General features: G+C 48.6%; 1 protein-coding gene across 1 annotated transcript in view; it reads right to left on the bottom strand.

Moving 5' to 3' along the window:
• CLSTN2 (calsyntenin 2) overlaps positions 1-18,943 on the bottom strand; it is a 444,992-nt gene that overhangs the window by 384,516 nt on the left and 41,533 nt on the right. The window lies entirely within an intron of this gene.

The following is an 18,943-nucleotide window of genomic DNA, read 5'->3' on the forward strand; positions in this document are numbered from 1 at the left end:
TGGTCCAGCATTTTCAATTTCAAACATCTTGGCTTCAGCAACTATTTGGCTCAACAAGTTTCAGAAGTGTTGCCTGATGATCAGATAGCTCAAAGAACTGATTTTTCCAGCAGTCTTTTAAGCGAGATCAAAATTAATGGAGATGGTTTTAGAAAACAAATGGTAATGGCGGATGAGTCTTCGATTTACCAGCACAATCCAGAGACCAAGGTCCGGTTGAAGCAGTGGTTTGAGGGGAGGTTTACTGGCCCATCGAATTTGAGACAGAGTGGTCAGCTTAGAAGTTTATGGCCCGTTTTGTTTTGCTTTACTTTCCCCAAAGGGGTCTAGTCTTGAAGGACGCAGGATGACCATGGGACTTAAGACTAAAGTTGAACAACACTGAAAACTGCAGCGGTGACGAAAAGGCCAAGAAGGCTGGCTGAGGAGCTTGGTTCTTCCACTATTCTTTCTTCGTTTTTGTTTTCTGCTCATTCTTCAAGGGGAACAGGCGCTGTCGAATGAGAAGCTTGTGGAGAAACCTTATCCCACCCACCTGACAGCCTTGATCCTGTCTCCTCAGACTTCTTTTTGTGCCTTTAAACCAAAGTTAAAAGAAATACAGTTTGGCTGCCATGAGGATGCCCAGACTGCCCTGCTGCTGTGGTGTAAACTGCAGATCTCCGGATGCTTTGGGGGGAAGGCGTAGAGAGAGGAAAGACCACCCGCAGAAGTGGGTTGGTCTAGATGGTGACTATGTGGAGAAACACTGGCTTCAGCCTTTGGGGCTTTTATCTAATAAAGATTTCTACTATTTTGTAGCAAGTCTGTTGTACTTACCCTCATATATTGGCATTGATACCGTCAATGTATGGATTCCATCGCCACACAAGACCTGCAGCTGCCCTTGGAGTGACACTGGTTTTCTTCCGCTCCATCATGTCCTTCATCCTTGGTAACCGCTAATCTCTTCTTTTCTGTGACATCCTCTTCCACAGACGTTATGTAAGCAGACTCAGAGAACAGATTTCCTTTGATCATAGGCTTTACTGGATCAGGAAAATGCTCCAAGATTCATCTCCGGTGTTGCATCTATCAAGAGTTCATTTCCAATAGGATCTTCAAGGTATTTTCACACTCAGGGGGAGTTCTTCATGTGCTGTGTCAGTATCCCAAAGGAAGGAAGCCACAGCGTGAAATCCACCAGCGTAGTCCTGGGGGCACTGTGGGCTCGATGGCAGTGAGCTTCATGTTGTGGGAGAAAGCACCTCCCTGACAGTCTTTTCTTTGAGAAACCACCAACTTATCAAGCTCTTGACACCTTGTGGCTCCTGGTCACAAGCGTTTTGAAACGTTTCCAAGCAACTGTGGCATGTGTGAACTTGAGACGGGCACAACAATGTCTGCGGCCGTACTCACCTGGCATGAAACAGTTGAACTTCATGTTACACTAAAACAAGACATTTTCTCTGTAATAAGACACAGGCAATTAAACAAGCGAGAGAAACAATTCATGTGGCTTGAGTTGTTCGGGGGCAGCGCAATTGAAGTAATGGCATCACAACCCAAGAGCCAGAGGAGGAGACGTGGGCTCCGGAGACATGAGCTAGAGAGGTGGCTGTTTTATGCTTCTTTCTACAACGCATAAGGGAAGTGTAATTTAATCTGCAAACAGCAATCTTTAGAAATCAATTAGGAGTTTATTCCAAAGAGGGCAAACACCAGCCAGAGATTTATGGAATCCTCTGGAAGCTTAGCATTCTGCGCTCAAGCTCTGCCTTGTGCATCTCCACAGGCAGAACTCCCAGTGGGGAGAGAACGTGGTGGGAGCAGCCAATGAAAGAGGGTGTCTCCAGGCCCTCACCTGGAAAGGCAGAGGTGCACCAAGGAGAGGCGCTGCTCTCTACAAGGATGGCAACGTCCCCCACATGAAGCTGGTGAAGCAGGAGAAGGCTACTACAGGCAGTGCTGCAGTGGGGGCTGCACTGGTGCCAGTTGGGAGGCCGTTGCTGCCCACCAGCCAGGACTGATGCATCATCTGCAGGTTGTTATTAGGCCCACAATGCAGAGCAGCCTGAGCTCCGTCTGCGGAGTTATGCTGGGGGGCTGGTCCCATTTGGCTTTTTTAAGGAGCACATTCCTTACTGGAGCTATAGCTTATTGGATGAGCTCATCTATGGTGTGCGGAGCTCTGGAGGGACTGCAGTTCTAAGCTTAAAGGGTAATCATCTCGGGGGATACTTTAGTCTCAACCAGTGCAGGAAACCTGGCCTATTTTTAGGAATTCGAGGTTCATTCTACAGTGTTCTCTCATTCTATCTGAGGTGATTTATTATGTCTCTCCTGAGAATCATTGCTGGCAGACGCCGAGCACCATCTGGTTCTTCTGGTCTCAGGAAAGATAAGGCCATGGTTTGTGTGGACGATTATTAGTCTACTGTGTACTCGTCAATTAGACGAGTTTTTTTCTATGATTTTGGGATTTCTTTCTTTCTCTTTTGGTCCAGAAGGGCAGGCACCAATAGTTTTATCTTATGTGGCCACCCACAATTTTTAAGAGCTCCAACACTGTTCATTAAACAGAGCAGCATCTTTATGAACTATGTGCACAGATTGATCTACGGCTGGTTTTTCAGAGATAGGTTGCCAGTCCTTTCTTCCAAGGTGCCTGTGGGTGGACTCAAATGTCCGACCTGTCAGTTACGAGTTGAAAATGTGAAATGTTTATACCAAATATTGATTCTTCATTTGGTTGTGTATAATTTTCTTTGAAATAGTCAAGACAGAGCACTGACACATTCACAGTAAAGCAGGAAAAGGGGTTGAGAGTGGGAATAATTCCCTTGCAACAATCCCATGCTTTCTACAGGGTTAAAGTGGAAATTTGGAACGTGTATTTCACCACAGTAGATACAGGCCCAAGAAAGAGGGCACTGCGACCTCTCAACACTCCTAGTGTGTCTGTGAGCGACTTCTGCCCAGCAGCATTCCTGACAATAAGTAATGAACAAGCCTGGGAACGCGAATTTGATAGGAGAAAAAGTCAGGTGCAAAGAGGCGTTTTGAGGCCTCTCTTTGGCAATTGGAAGCACATCTTTGTATAGAGTGCTAACTGAGAGCCCTGCATTCAAGGGCCTCCTCTCTGACCAGAAGCTTCCACAGGCTCTAGTCCTCGCAAGTGCCTGGCCCGGATTCTGGCAGCTGGCTGCTTTAGGGCCTCTTCAATCAATACTTAGTCAGTCACTGCCCTGCCTTGAGGAGATGCCCTGCCATTACCAGTCTGAAGGACTAAAAATGCTTCTGGCTTGAAAGACTAGCCAAGATGTTCCTTAGAAAGGAAGGTGGTGAGACTTTATCTTATGTCCTTTGGACGTGCTATCAGCGGGGACCCACCATTCTTGGTGATGTAGACGGGCAGCGAGAAAAAGAAAGACCGGTCGTGAGATGACTGACACAATGGCTGTCACCCTGCAGTCGATCACAGCAACGACAGTAAAGAAGGTTCAGGGCGTTTTGTTTTATGAGTTGCAACAAACCCGATGGTCGCTAATAACAACAACAGGAGGCCCTGGTGGTGCCAAATAGTCAAACACTTGGGTAGGACCCCAAGGGTTGAATCAACCCAGAGGAGAGGTCGAGTGAACTATTTCCCCAAAGGCCACAGCCCTTGAAACCCCCACTCTGACATGATGGAGTGAGAAGGATAACACGTGGTTACCGGAATGTGATCATTACTCTTAGCCATCCCCAACTTTCCCATCAGCCTTAACTAGCATGGTACCACCCTCCTCGCACCACTAACAAGCTTATGTCTGGATATGCCACACAAATGGAGTCGCCTCATACCTGCTCTTTCACAGCTGACGATCTCACTCAGCGGGAGGCTTTCAAGACTGGCCACTCCACAAATGCGTCAGGGCTTCATTTCTCCTGGCTGCATCAGATGCTAGTGCATCTTAGTCTAAGTCAAAGACAGAGACCCTCACTCGAGGTGGAGAAGATCCACAACCCTGGCTCGGGGAGAGGGGACAGTTGGGTGAGTAGGACACATCTCAGTTACCCTCATCTTAACTCATCACCGGGCATCAACTCGAGGGCAATGAGTAATGGGCAGGTGGCACAAACAGTTAAGCCACTAACTAACCCAAAGGTGGGTGGTTGATATACACCCAGAAGTGCCTCGGGAGAAAGAAAGTCCGTTTGCTTCTGCAAGAATCAGCCATTGAAAAGCCTATGGCGCCTAGTTCTCCCAGGGGCTCACTAGGAGTCAGAGCTGACCAGTTGACGACAGGTCTCATCCCCGTCCCAGCACACTTTAGGGTGTTCAGGGGTGCCCACACCCTTCAGGTTCTTGGTGATTCACTGCTCTGTAAGCTGGCTGGTGCCTGTAGCACAACCTAGTCTCTCATGAGCAAGGGCTTTAGCCATGCTTTCAATTGCTAGCTCAGGCAGCATGCTGATTGCTACAGCTTCTTTTGCAGCCATCTCTCACAACATGCTTAATGTACTTGGTGTCATTACGTGGCACCTGTGCAAATGTGTAATTGACAGACATTGGGTTATCTATATGTTTACAAAACATATACATGCAAATGCCTCTTGCAAGTCTGTGCTCACAGCAGAACACAGGGCCGTACGTTGCAGCAGAGCCAGCCTTGTCGGAAGACTCTTGTCTCTTCTATGGAAGACATGTCTCTTCTATGGAAGGCACAGATCTAAGGCAAGTCCCTCATGGCTTCCACAGGCGGAGCTGGCGAAGGCCCTGGGGACCTCTGGAGGACACCCTCAATCCCCACCCCACCCTGCTGCACTGTTCACCCTCGAGCCATGGCTGATCGTTCAGGTGGGCCAGGGGAGGTGGAGCCGCGGAAGGTACTGAGCAGTCATTGAGGCTCAGCCTGCGGCAGAGAGACACACTCTTCTCCATAGAACCCCTGGTCGATGTGGAAGCATATGCGGAAGCTCAAGCTGGAACAGTCCAACACTACATCGTCTTTTCCCAAAAGGCATCTGGACCCAAAGCCATAGCCCTCCATATCCCCTTACGATGGAGTCCATTTCAGAGCATCATGGTTCTGTGGCCAGGGTCCACTGGCCTCCGCGTAGGGTTTTGAGGCTGTGGCCTTTACGGAAGCAGACTGCCACCTCGTTCTTCAGGGGTGTGGCCGGTGGCTTTGAACAGTGAACCTTTTGGTTATAATCAAATGCTGAATGACTTTACCAGCAGGGCACCTACCCCTTAGCATAGAGATAGTAGAAACAATAGCTTTGTAATTCTGCAGACCTGAATCCAAATTCCAGTCTGCTCACCTAATATCCACATGTCCTTAAATAGATGAAGCGCCCTGAGGGTGCAGTGGGTGACACGCTTAGGCTGCTAATCCCGAGGTCAGCAGTTGTCCTCCACCAGCCCTTCCAGGGCGGATGGAGGCAACTTTCTCCTCCTGTCTCAGGAACACACAGGGCAGTTCGCTCCTGCTCCGTAGTCACGAGGAGTCAGAATCAAGTCCATGACAGTGCATGAGAGAGTGGAGTCGATTGCGGTGGTGATTTCCAACTTTTCATTGTTTTATATGTAATGTGGAAAAGTGTCGCCAACCTCAGAAGGTAAAGAGAAGACAGAACACGGAGCACGATGCTGGGCAGGCGGATGGGCCTGATGTGTTAGTCACTGGGCCACACATGCAACCTTCAGGGGCTTTAGGGACTCCCCCTCATCTGCACTTCAAAACACAACAGCTGTGTGTCCTGAGTGACAGGCTCATGCTCAGGAAGGAATGTTAAATTGTGGGGGGCACACTCAGTACCCCTGTGGTAAAGGGTCTCAGAAGAGCAGAAGATAAGGTCGCCTGCTCACCCTGTGCACTCATGGGGTTGTGCCCAACAGGGAGAGTAATCGATGATCCTCGAGAGGTCAGGGCTTGGCCACGCCAGGCTGCTGCATAAATCATCACATGTAGCTAATTTTAGGGCTGCTGTGACCAGTGGAAGTAAGCGCGGTAAGCATGAGCTTAGTTGTGTTTCTTTACTAAACTTCAGTGGATGATTTCCCCTGGGCTTCATCGGGTCTTGGACATAGTGAAATAATTCATTCTCTCTCTCACCGCCATCGAGTCGATACTGACTCATAGTGACTCTAAGGGACAGGGTAGGCCTGCCTCTGTGGGTTTCCAAGACTGTCACTGCCTAGTGGAATAAGGACGCGCCGTCTTTCTCCCACGGAGAGGCTGGTGGTTTCAAACTGCCCACCTTGCAGATTGCAGCCCAATGCATAAACACTGGCCCAGCGGGGCCCCTTGTGTCACCAAAGGACTCCTTAGATGTCAGAGGGCTTCAGAAGCTCATGGAAATAAATCCGATGGTCTTTGAACGCCATCATCCACAACCTTTATTTGGACATCCCCTCAGACGAACAGGGTTCCATCACAGTGGTCTTTCTGTCAATGTTCCCAACCCTACACCACCCGCTGCGGCCTTCCCTCCTCAGATGTCACCAAGCCCCACAGCGGCCCACCTGCTTGGCTGCAGACATACCCTGAAGATGTCCAGAGTGACCCTCGAGAATGCAAGGGGGCATGCGTTTGAATGTCTTATCCTCCTGCTTGCTCATCACATTTCTGGTTCACAAGTGCTCTCAACTGATATTATTCATTAGTTCCTTCAGTAATATAATTTTTTTAAGCAACCGGTAACAGCCCAATATTAGTGAGGAACAAAGGAGAACAAGCCTTGGTCACAATTTCTACTCTCACTGGTTGCGCCTCTGAAGTCAGGTTCATTATGGGGCTTGGCTCGTGAGCGCACTGAGCCTGGGCGGCTTCTCATTTGTACCTACCGTCCAGCTGCTCCCAGCATGCTACCGCCCAGTCCCAGACCCAGACCCAGAGGACAAAGAGCGTGGGAGTCTCACACCGCCCATGCCCTGGTTTCCTTCTGTCTTTCCAAGGTCCCAGGGGCCACATCTCCTGATGCCCACGACGACACTGAGCCCATGCCTGGTTGAAAGAGTCCCAGCATGCCTTGTAGACGAAAGTCCCAGATGCACACCCCCAGCCCGACCGAGGCATCTGCACGTTTCTTTCCCTCTCCTTCTCGGGGTAGAAATGGACTTGGTCCTTCCCAGCTTAGCCCCAAATGACATTTGGTCCGCTCGCTTCTCTCTAGCCCCCAAGTTCAGGATTTTGCTCTGGGAAACATCAAGGAAGTCAGCACCAGGTCTGCTCAGGCATCCTCCGCGCAGCCTCGGGAGAGGATGGAGAGGGACCAGGTGGACTGCCTCTGGATGCACTCGGGATCTTCCTCACCACTCGCTGGAGCAATAAGAATAGACGAGGGAGGGAGGGGAGGTCAACGGGCTGCCCATGTAGGGAGGCTCTGTTCCACAGCTAAAGATACCTAGCCCAATTTAAGACTCCAGGTGGAAACTGCAAATTAACCATAGGATCTAGGTAGAAGAAAGGTAGGTCAAAGGTCCCATGGTGGGTCTGATGATGCCCTTTCTTCTACTCTCCTCCCGCCCCTCAGAAGTGTTACAAGCTAGTCATCAAGTCTCTCTTCCTAGTGGCACTTAGCATGAGCATTGTGTCACGGCACCACGGAGGTGAGTGCCGTCCACCAGGGGGCGCTGCGGGGCAGCTAAGACTGCAGACCTGAAGCCCAGCCACAGGTGATGGAGCCCAGGGGAGCTGAGCTGGTGCAAGGGACTGGTTTCATGGAGAAGCGATTTCCCTGACAGCGAGAAAACACGAGCGGTTCAGAGCACAGCGTCTGGAGCTGACTGCCTGGTCTGAAGACACACTCTGGCTCAGAGAGCCATTTGTGACCTGACCCCGCCCCTCTCTTTCATTGTCCCCATCTATACAATCTTCCTGGGGCAGGTAGACGAATGACGTGCAATCAGTTAATATGGCCAAGGCACTCAGAAAAGTGCTGGGCAAGAGGCTGCCCTAGGTATGCAAGGGGCTCGACGGTGACAATGGCATGTTTATAAGACAGCTCAGTGTCGCACTGCCTGACAGGGACCCCACCCCCCACCTGCAGGGAGATGCTAACCTCACCCAGGAAGTGTGGAGGGAATAGAACTTATGAGGAAGCAGCCTTTCAGCAGTTCACTTTTCCAATAAGCAGGAGGCCCTGCTGCTGCTCACACCACTACCACCCCTCCTGCCGCAAATGGCAGGACGAAGCCACAGAGCCACTGGGAGGGCTGAGTGCAGCGCCTTGAAGTGGCTTTGGGGCCCATGGACACCAAGGTAGGCCTTGCTCTGAATGACGAGCTGCAGCAATACAACAGTAACAAACACACCGAAGAAAAGAACACTGGAAACACGTTCGCGTCTAGGTAAAAAGCCACCCTGTTGTTTTCTTACAGAGCGCAGGGTCCTCTGAATTTAGCAACTGTGGTTTGAAAGGTTACCTGTGGGACATGTGAGGCTTTTAAAACCCTGGGCTTTAATGAAAACCCACTCACGCACAATGAATGTGGGATCCCAGAGGTCCTGTGGGTGCTCTCAGGAGAGGCAGGCCAGAGAAGGTCTTTGATGAGCCGAGAAACTCCAAAGTCTGGCCTCATTCCCCACTCGCCCCAGGGCTGGAGGCCCCACTCTCCAGACACAAAGATGCAGGAGAAGGGACCCATCGTCCTGGCTGAGCTCGTGTGACAGATGGCTAGAGAGCTACCCAAATGGAATGAACGGGCTGTGGTTGTGTGTTGGTGGGTGCCAGTCCTTCAGTTCTGACTCATGCCAACCCATGGTCAACTGAATGAAACGTGCCCGGGCCTGTGCCGTCCGCACCGTCGTCGCTACATTTGAGTGCATTTTTACAGCCACTGTGTCAACCTACCGGGGTAGGGGTCTTCTTTTGCACTGCCCCTCTACTTCGCCAAGTAAGTTGTCCTTCTCCAGGACTGATCCCTCCAGACCACCTACCCAAAGTAAGGGAGACATGGTCTTGCAATGGTCTAGTGAGAGTAAAATAAGTTCATAATTATTAAAATAAGTAAATCCCACAAGTAGGTGCGTGAACAATCTATAACAATCTGGTGTAGGACTGTTTCCACAGTCCCACCGCTGAACATCTCGTGTTGCTCCTTGAGATGGTTCAAATGGTTGTAGCATTTCACGCTGCCTATGTGACCGTGTTTGTCTCAACACCCTACTTCCCGAGGCCCTCTCTGTGCTTGGTCATCAGAAGTGGACTTCAGCCTTCATTTCCCTCATTAATCTCACGTTGAACAATCTCTTTACTCCATTTCCCATGGGACTTTGTTTATTTTATAACACTTCCATCTACCTTGAAAGATTCCTGAGTTAAACTGAATCCAAAGGCACATTTGTTTCTCCTTAACTATGTCGTCCTTAATATTTGTTTTAAAAAACCAGGTGGTTTCTAATGTATCCAATTAGATTCCTCTTGACAATCAGGATACCTAGCAACATGGCATAATATTTCATCAAGGCCACAGCTGGCTGGGTGCTTCTGTTAGTGAGAAGTCCTTGGGTGCACAAATGGTTAAGTGCTCAGCTCTTCCCTAAAAGATGGGTAGCTTGAAGTCCCTGGCGGCCAATCAGAAGACACACCTGTGGCTGTGCTTCTCAGAGGTCACTGCCTTGAAAGGCCCAGAGGAGCAGCTCTGCTCAGGCCACTCTGGGTTTCCAGGAGTTGGGATCTATGGACAGAACCTAACAAAGTCTTGGTGAGAGCAAGTCCCCTCCAGTGTAACACAACCTCCCAGCCCTTTCTCCTGCACCCTGCTGTGTCACTCATTTCCATGCACTCTCTGGATCTTTCTGGCCCCATGAAAAGGTGGGGGGAATCAGTGAGTAGAGGCTCAAAAGTACCTTGTGTGCCTTGGGCTGGGGCACAAGGGCAAGGCTTAGCCCCTGAGGGGTGCGTGGGGGCTGCCTCTTGGCTGGCAAAGCTCGCAGACTCTCTAAGCAAGATCACAGGAGACCAGGACCCAGGCGAGCCCTGCGCTGGAGCTCTAGGCTCGCTCTCTAATCAACAGGCTCCTTTGCTGAAGACTTGGCAAGGTCTGCTGCCAGCAGCTTAATAGCATAGGCATGTATTTTCTGTTCTAAGGGGTATATTTCCCTTGATGGATTTCTAGAAACTGGCCACAGAGTCTGAGTCCCAGGCGTCCTTCTCCTGGGGGAGGCAGGGGGCCCTCTGTGTCTGCATGTGCTGCCGCATCAGGTTGAGGTTCCAGAAGGATCAGGCGTATGCAGGACCACCGGAGTAGTTCCTGAGTTCCTGAACGGAAGCAGAGTGTGGCTGGGCTTCTCGCCTTCCTACTTTAGGGACATTTAAAGAGTTAAAACCATAATTTCCAGTTCCTCTGCACTTGACAGGTCCTGAAACCTTCATTTTCTTGCCCAACAACTTTTGAAGGCCAATGGGCCCCCTTTCTTCTCCAGAAGCAGCGGATTGGGAGAAAGCCAACAATGCGGGCAATCGACTAGACGGAAACGTGTCACACGTGTGTGCTACTTCTACTCAAGAGACCAGACATTCCTCTGCCTCCCAGGTGCCAAGAGCATCACGGTCAAACGTGCAGGGCAAGGCCTCTTCTGCACAACGCATTTCCTGTTTCCTCCTGTTGTCGGGTACAAAACTTTCCTAACAAAATATTTTCCCCCTTTTTTCCCAGTCTGGTGGTTGCATGATAATCCGTTTTCCGTGGAGATAGGAGAACTCTGGGGAAGGTTCCCATGTGGGCAGAATAAGGATAGATCCCACTGCCACAAAGCAGAAGTCCCAGGTAGACTGCAGATCCCGGGCAAGCCACTCACAGGCAGAGCTGCTCCTGGATAAGAGACAAGTGCCGGACCTTTGCACAGCCCCACTTCGACGAGAGGGAAGCCAGAGCCTTTCTTCCTTCCGCCAAGTTATCCTTGGGCCCCAGACTGGCAGGCGTGATGGCTCCTCGGCTACAGAGCAATCAGAGAGCTGATGCTTGCAGGTCCTGCCCTTCACACGACGCTGGAGAGAGTGCACCTGGAGCCACACTGCTGGGGATCAGTTCCTGGCCTGACCACTGACCAGCAGTGTGACCTTGAGCAAGTGACATGACTTCTCTGAGTCATACATTCTCAGCTATAAAACGTGGATAATGATAGTACCTACCACATGCATTTTGGTAAGTATTAGAGAAGTTGATACATGACGAGCATTGATTGCAGACCTGGGTGAATACTACATTCTTTAAAGTATGGAAGGCTCCATGCAACTTTCTCGTTACAAGGTAGGCTGTGATCTGCAAGGGTAGCAGTTTGAGATCACCAGGTGCTCCGAGGGAGACAAGAGGGGGCTTTCTACTCCTGTCAAGAGCTATAGTCTCAGAAACCCACAGGGGCAGTTCCCCACTTCCCCATAGAGTTGCTGGGAGTCAGAGTCACCTGGGTGGATGGCAGGTTTTCCTGTCTGATCTTAGATTCTTTGTCTGGGTAGAGACTTCCCACTGCACACCCTTTATCATCAAACCTTTGAAGGCAGCATTGAAGTTTATACAACGTTTGCACCTTTTAGGTCACACGTTAAATTGCCATCTGTCTTGAATAGTATCCTCCCTCTGCCTCACCGTCTTTGGCAAGCCAGTGCCATGTTTTCTCCTCTGAGCTTTCCAGTGTGTCAGAGGAGCTAGATTACCTGGAATTTTAACCAGCAACGAGGGTTTCTCTGCTCATCATCAGAACAACAGGCTGGCTGGGGGACAGTTAGAAGGTGGAGGAGCAGCAGTGGCAGGTTGCTGTACAGGATGTTCCGAATGCACTGTCATGAAGTGATCCTGAGTCATGGGGGCCCTACGGGACAGGGAACTGCGTCTTTGGATTTCCAAGGCTGAAAATCTGCAAGGCAGCAGCACATCTCATCTTTGGCAGAGAAGGTCTAAATTGATACCTGCAGCATCTAGGTCTCCTCTCAAGGACCCTCCACTGTGGAGTGGGAATTCCTGCCTTCTTCGATGTTGATGGTGGCCCTCCTGCTCCCTCATGCCCTTAGCATCCACAGAGACCTCCCATCACCAAGCTGCCTCTATTAAGCTCCTTCCTGCTTGAAATACATTTCAACTGGGCCCATGACTTCATGACGATGGCTGATCCCTTTATTATACAATTATGTTCTAATGTAACATTTTAGATGGTTTTTACACACATCCACAAGAGATTAATGAACACAGAGTATCAGCAAATGAACTGAATGTATGATTTACCTGTAGTATGGGAGGATCAATACGTGAAGCAGACGCCTGGTGATGTCACAAGTCACATGGTATGCCAGACTGACTGAGCCCTTTCTGTTGTGCCCGGTTCCTGTTAGCTAACACATATTGAGTGTTACTATATGCTGAGCACTGTTCTCAGCATTTTGTATGAATTAGCCATTTTAGTGCTTATAAAACATCTAGTATTATCCAACATTTTAGCCCTTATAACAACTCAGAAAAGTGGCACTATTATTTTGATTTTACAGATGAGAAAACTGGGTACAGATTGTTAAGTTACTTGCTCTTCTTCCTGGTGGAGTGGGGGTCACGATTTGGGCTGTTAACAGGTCAACAGTTAGACAGAACAGCGCCCCGGAGAGGGAGAGATGAGACTTTTACTGCCAGGAAGAGTTCCAGACCCAGAAACCCCCAACGGCCAGGCTACGTTGCCCTGTAGGGTTGCTCTCAGCCAGACTGGCGTTGACAGCAGTGAGTTTGTTTTGTTTTACTAACTCTCATTGTATTGAATGTTTACTATGTGCCAAGCATTGTCGCGAACTGCTTATGAGGAAAACGAGTTTCAGATGTCCCCACGGTTGCATAAGTGCCGTGGAGGGATCCTGTCTTGTGCAGCTCCACACCCGATGTCTCTCTCTCTCTCTCTCTCTCTCTCTCTCTCTCAAGCATGTGGTGCCGCTGGCAGGTAGACAAAGAACATAGCAGAAAGGACAGGTACACTGCTAGAGTTCAAGAGCTTGTGACTAATGACAAATCAGGGCCTCTGTTCTGTGTGCCTTTTCAATGTTATTGTGCAAGTAATGTGCGCAGGAGGCTTCTGGTCAACGATGGCCCCTGCCTCCACTGTGTATCCCTGTTTTCCTAAGCATGCTACGGCAATTTTCATGTTTATAGGTTGACACTAAGGAGGCACAATTAAACTATGAAATAAGCAGACCAAATCTAATCTAATGGTTTTACTTAAGACAATCAGATAGTTTTTTCATTCAACCACTGAGCTAATGCACCATAATGATTAACTCAAATCAAAAGAAATGCATTTTTCTATTAATTAATTAATAGAAAGAAACACATGGTTTCAATGATCTGTTTTCTGATTACCAAGAGACTACTACACCCACCCAGGGTTTCGTGCCAGTGGCTGCTACCTGTATTATACAATTAGGATCCAGAGTAACATTTTTCGACTGTGCTACCCACATATGCAGGAGATTAAAGGAAATGGAATATCAACAAGGGAATGGAGCAGTTTACCTGTGGGAAGGCAGGTAGCTGAGGCCGAACTTCTCCTTTGGAGATGTCTCAAGATGTGGACATGCTATGCCGGATGGTTTCATGTGATCTCATTACTTCTGGGGGCATGATACATGTGGGTGCATCATTTCCATGGCTCATTATTTGTGTAAAATTGGTACACTCTGCCAAGGAAATGGTTTTATTCCAAAGAATGGGCTGGTGATGGTGGGTCTTCAGGCCCAGGGACCACTGGGTAATATCACACACAGGTGGGTGGTGGGCTGGGGTATATGGGGGATGGAGAGAAAGCAGAGAGAGGAGAAAAGGGAGACAGAGGGAGCAGAGGAAAGGAGAGGAAGGGGGAGGCCAAGAGGCAGGTGGAGAAAGAAAGATCAAGGCAGCAGAGGTCTTTTTCTGATGGCCAAGCCGGCAGCTCACATAAGAGTAAATAGAAAAGAGACCATCCTGCCTCCTGCTTGCAGAGATAAGCGCAGTTACTAAAATATTCATCCTCCTTGTCCCAGATTACATCATAATACACAATCCATAAGTGTTAGTTATTTTGGTGGCTTGATAAAAATTTGATACATTGTGATTAACGTACATATAATAAATCGTCTAATTTTATTACGTTGTATAAAGACTTCGAAAATACATGGTGTCTGTGCTTTCCCAAAGTGTAAGGAAACAGATAAGGCTCCAGACAGTCAAAGAAAGATTGCTTTCATTAAATTATGCAGTTATTGAATTTCTTCCTCTATGCTGCATTCTGTCTGCTCTCCATGCTGTCTGCCACATGAGCAATCACTGGGGTGGGAGTCTTCCCCACATCTCTGTAAGTGGTCCTTACAGATGCTCCTGAAAGCATTAGCAGACTTGTTATGGAAAGTCTATGAACAGCGAGGATGCATGAGAGGGAGGTCAGGCAAGTTGGGTAGTGTTCTGCTCAGGGTATTTTATGATGACATGGGTAAGACTCCATGGGCTACATTGAACAATAGGAAGCATCTACGCTATACAGTCCTCAATGCCGTCGAATCCATGCTAGCTCATAGCGACCCTATAGGGCAGGGTTGAACTGACCTCGTGGGTTTCTGAGACTATAACTCTTTACAGGAACAGAAAGCGCCCTCTTTCTTCCTCAGAGTGGCTGATGGGTTTGAAGTGTAGACCTTGCTGATTGCAGACTAATGAATAGCTACTATGCCGCCAGGGTTCCAACTATCTACTGGACACGGGCCGCTAATAATACCTTTGAAATGAACATACTTATTTTGTAAATAAAGAAAGGGGTGCTTGGATAACTTCATCCAAGACAGAGCTGGTATGGTTGCATTTAAACTCTCTGACACTAATTACTCTTTATTTAAGATTAGAACTATAAATAAAAGTGCAACACCAGTTGAATGTTCTCTCCCAATCATTGATTCTTGAATGACTGGCCCAAGGATGGAATTCAGCCTCCTAGTGAGCCTGCTAGTTTCCCTTCCTGATGTCCACCTAATCCATCTACTCTCATCATCCGGGGTCTGCTTCTGTTGATTTGACCAACATGTTTTGACTGATAGAGTTAAGGTCTAGACTTGAACCCTCATCTTCCTGAAGCAACATGGTAGACTACACTGAACCTCTTCAAAGGAAAGCAGAATTCTATCCTCTTCATGATCCCACTCAGGGGTCCTTCAATTCAAGTCACAATGTCAGTACTTAAAATGGGTGGATGAAGTAGGAGAGGCATCTTCCTGGACTGGGCAGAGAGGAGAGGCCCTTCTTGGACCACTAACAGCTACTTGTCCACACAAGGCTCCTGCCAGCATCCTAGGCTGGCTCTGGGGCTGCCTCCCAGCCATGGCCCACAGGTCCAATTGCTCTGCATTGATAGACTCTCACTTTACTCTGAGCAGAAACAACTGGCAGGGCTGCAGTCCTAGCTTCTTTAACAACACCTTTCTCCACAGATCACTCCAAGCACAAAGGTAGCTGGAAGGAGGGTATACCCAGACCCTTTGCTCACTTTGTCATTTTCCAGGGAGATGCAGGATTCTCTCATTGCTCCTCCCCCTGCCCAGCTCTGCATGAGAAGGGAATAACCCTCCCCCAAGGTCAGGCCCATGCCCATTACAGTCCTACCCAAACGCTACTAGTTCTGCCCTTATTTTCTTGAAGCCTGAAGCTAGGCAGATAATGGATGGCATTAATAGAAGGATGGTGGTTGGATTGAAGGAGATGATAATTCCACAGTGCCCTGGGCCAGTTAGCCTACATAAGGTGCATTACATCCTTAGAACACATTAATTTTCAGATTTTCCAAAGAGAAATGCAGTCAGGAAGGTTTTCTGATAGTAATAACATCTAGCAACCACGCCACAGAGAATGTGACGCAGGGTTAAGAAGTGTGGTTGGTGGGAGCTCCCATCACACGCTTGGGAGGCAGACAGAAAGGAGGAGGGAGTCCACTTAGCGGTTGAGCATCCAGAGGACAGAACTAAAAAATAAGGGTGAGAGTTAATGGAAGGAGATTTTGTTTTAGTGTGAGAACAAATGTTCTCATTAGGGCTTCCATCTCTGGTATTGAACTTCCTGTTCATTAAGTATTCCAGACAGAATAGATGACATCTGTATGTGATCCTCTGGAGGGACTCCCAGCTCTAGGGGAAGATCAGATCCTTGCTCTTGGGAGTGTCTCTTGCCTTGAAGATTCCCGGATCACCTCCTCCTCTGCCAATGTTGGTGGACAGGGGAGTCACGGAATAAACAGTTGCAAGCCTGCTTTGAAATCCTGGCAGCCTTTGAAATGCATGGATTAGAGCTCATGCAAAACCCCATCTGCAACGTGTTATAAATTTGGCAAAGCAAGTTGCAGAGATATATTGCCATGTAATTCTGCATATTTCCCTCGGAGTATATGTGGGTACATGCATACAAACCAGCACATACTCACATACGTACACACATACATCACACCAAATATGGGGGAAGGCTTGGCACCGGAAATGGTAATAAGAGTGGAGTTTACTCTGCTCTGCAGTGTCTCTTTTCTTTTCAATTTAAGCAAGAAGAATATATTTGAATATTACTTTGGATATTAACAATGAAAAATGCTGACAGCTTTCGGGCAATTTTCCCCCAACAATGAATGGAAAGTTTAATCGTGATTGATGATTGGCTCATTATCTGTCAATGTCCATTGACTACCTCCTGTGCACCGGATCCTGTGTAAGGACACAGGGCACGGTGGAAAGACTGACTGGGTTCTCAGCCTCAAAGATCTAATGGTGGAGGGGGCAGTGCTGTAGAGTCTGAGGGGGGCTGTGTGGAACCTGTGGCCCAGGCAGAAGACATCAGTGGCCATCCAAGAGATAAGGACTGAGGTCCAGTGGGCAAGGAGTTGCTACCAGGGTTAGTGATCTTATTCCAGGCACGAAGCAATGCATGTGTGAAGGGCTGGAGTGAAGAGACATATGGCCGCCTAAAGACAAATGAGTTCATCACAGAGGACTGGGAGGTGGGAGGCACAGGGAGAGAGGAAGCTGATGATACAGGCAGAAAGCCAATAATAAAGTGTCGTATAGGCCAGGTTAAAGCTTAAAGTCAGCCCTCAATGCAGTGGGGGTGGGAGGAAGACTGAAGTAGTCTAAGCAAATGAGAGGTTAATGGTGGAAATTCGAGCTAGCTCAGGGACTTTCTGGGCTGGCATGATATTGGACGGCTCTTGGAACACACCGCAGCAGCTTTCTTCCTATAGTTCTGATTCCACAAAGTACAACAGAATCAACTTGTAATTATCTGTGTGCAGATTAATTGCTTTGTGGATTACCTGTGGCAAATGAAGAATGTTAATCCCAAACTGATTTTCCATTCCTGCGCAGACACAGACGGCTGCCTTTCTGTCATTAGCCACCAGGTCCCCTAGGCTTGAAAACTCATTTTAACACTGGACGGAGCCAAACCAAATCCAGAAGGTAAATCTCTGCTAAAAATGATTAGCACGGTGTATCAGACAGCCAGGTGTAAATGCCCGCTCATTCAGGGAGGGGCCTACCAGCCTCACTGCACACCTCTGCAGGGAATGTCCACGTCGTTCACGAGCGCAGTCACACGGGAAGTGAGGCACGGGACATGGTCTTGGCAATTTAATGCAACTGCTTTTGAATCCGGGCTCCTCACTAGCTCCATGGTGGCTCGCAGGTGACTTCATCCCTGGGCATCAGTCTCTTCATCTGAGATCTAATACCGATGGTGCAGGGAAAGCCCCAGCTACACAGGCTTAGGGTCAAAAATCAGCAGGCATGCAGAGACTAGAAAGTCAAGCACAGTCAAAATTACACAGGGGTTGGGGAGAAGCAATACCGTAAATCCTCTAAAATGTGAGCACCAGTCTTTGGGAGGCCAAAAGACTCCATTTCTTTTACTGTTCCCCATTTTTTCCTGATTCACAGAGGTTACCCTCACAAAGAGCAAAGTTCCTTGGGCCTCAGTTCGTCATTTGGGAACGTGGGGGCAATGCTAACAACCTCACAGGCACAGAGCTGCATGTAGGGCTCTTAAGAAACGAGGGTGAGATAGTCCAAGCCAAAAAACGCACTGCCATCCAGCTGAAGGAACGTTGGTGGGGCAGTGAGTTACAGAGCTGGGCTGCTAACCACAAGTTCATCAGTTCAAACTCACAGGCCACTCCAGGGAAGAAAGAGGAGGCTTTCTACTCCTGTAAAGATTCACAGCCGTGGAGGCCAACAAAGGCAATTCTGCTCTGTCCTATGGGGTTCCTGTGAGTTGATGACATGGTAAGTGTGTCAGTCTGTCATATTGCGGTGGCTCCCAGGTTCCTATGACTTTGCAAGCTAGACTACCGTGATTTCAAATACCAGCGGGGTAGATTGGAACAAATTTCAATGGAAGTTCCAATCTGAGACATACTAGGAGGAGTTGCTTGGCAAGTTTACTTCTGAAAATTAGCCAATGAAAATCTTATGGATATCAACAGAATGTTGTCTAGCTTACTTGCTTGGGTCATGCCCTTCACCCCCAAACCCACTGTCATTGAGTGAGTCCAAGGTGCTATAGCTATACAGGAACAGAATAGGCTTGGCGTTCTCTCCTGGATGGGCTGACCTTTCAATTAGCAGGCCAAAACAACACCAGGGCTCCTCAGGCATGGAAGGCATCAGGAAGAATCTGTTACTAAGGAAAGGGATCCTGTTTGGTTAGGGCGAGGGACACCAGGAGCTTGTGAGAATCTTTGTGAACTGGATCGGCACAATAGCTACCACCATGGACTCACACATGCAAGGGGACAATCTGGGGTTGGGGACATTTCACTCCTTTATACACAGGGTTACCGTGAATCAGAGTTCATGTGATGGCAACTAGCAACCATGATGAAGTACTGGTAGAGCTAGAGGCAGGGTGAGAGATAAAATACATACATGAAACTGTCTAGCACATACTTATATAGAAACCCTCTCCTTCTGCTTCTTTGTCATAGATAACTGAGAACCGGTT

Source organism: Echinops telfairi, unplaced genomic scaffold (assembly GCF_000313985.2).
Source record: "Echinops telfairi isolate 266 unplaced genomic scaffold, ASM31398v2 ScPeMD7_16;HRSCAF=60, whole genome shotgun sequence".
Classification (NCBI taxonomy): Eukaryota; Metazoa; Chordata; class Mammalia; order Afrosoricida; family Tenrecidae; genus Echinops; species Echinops telfairi.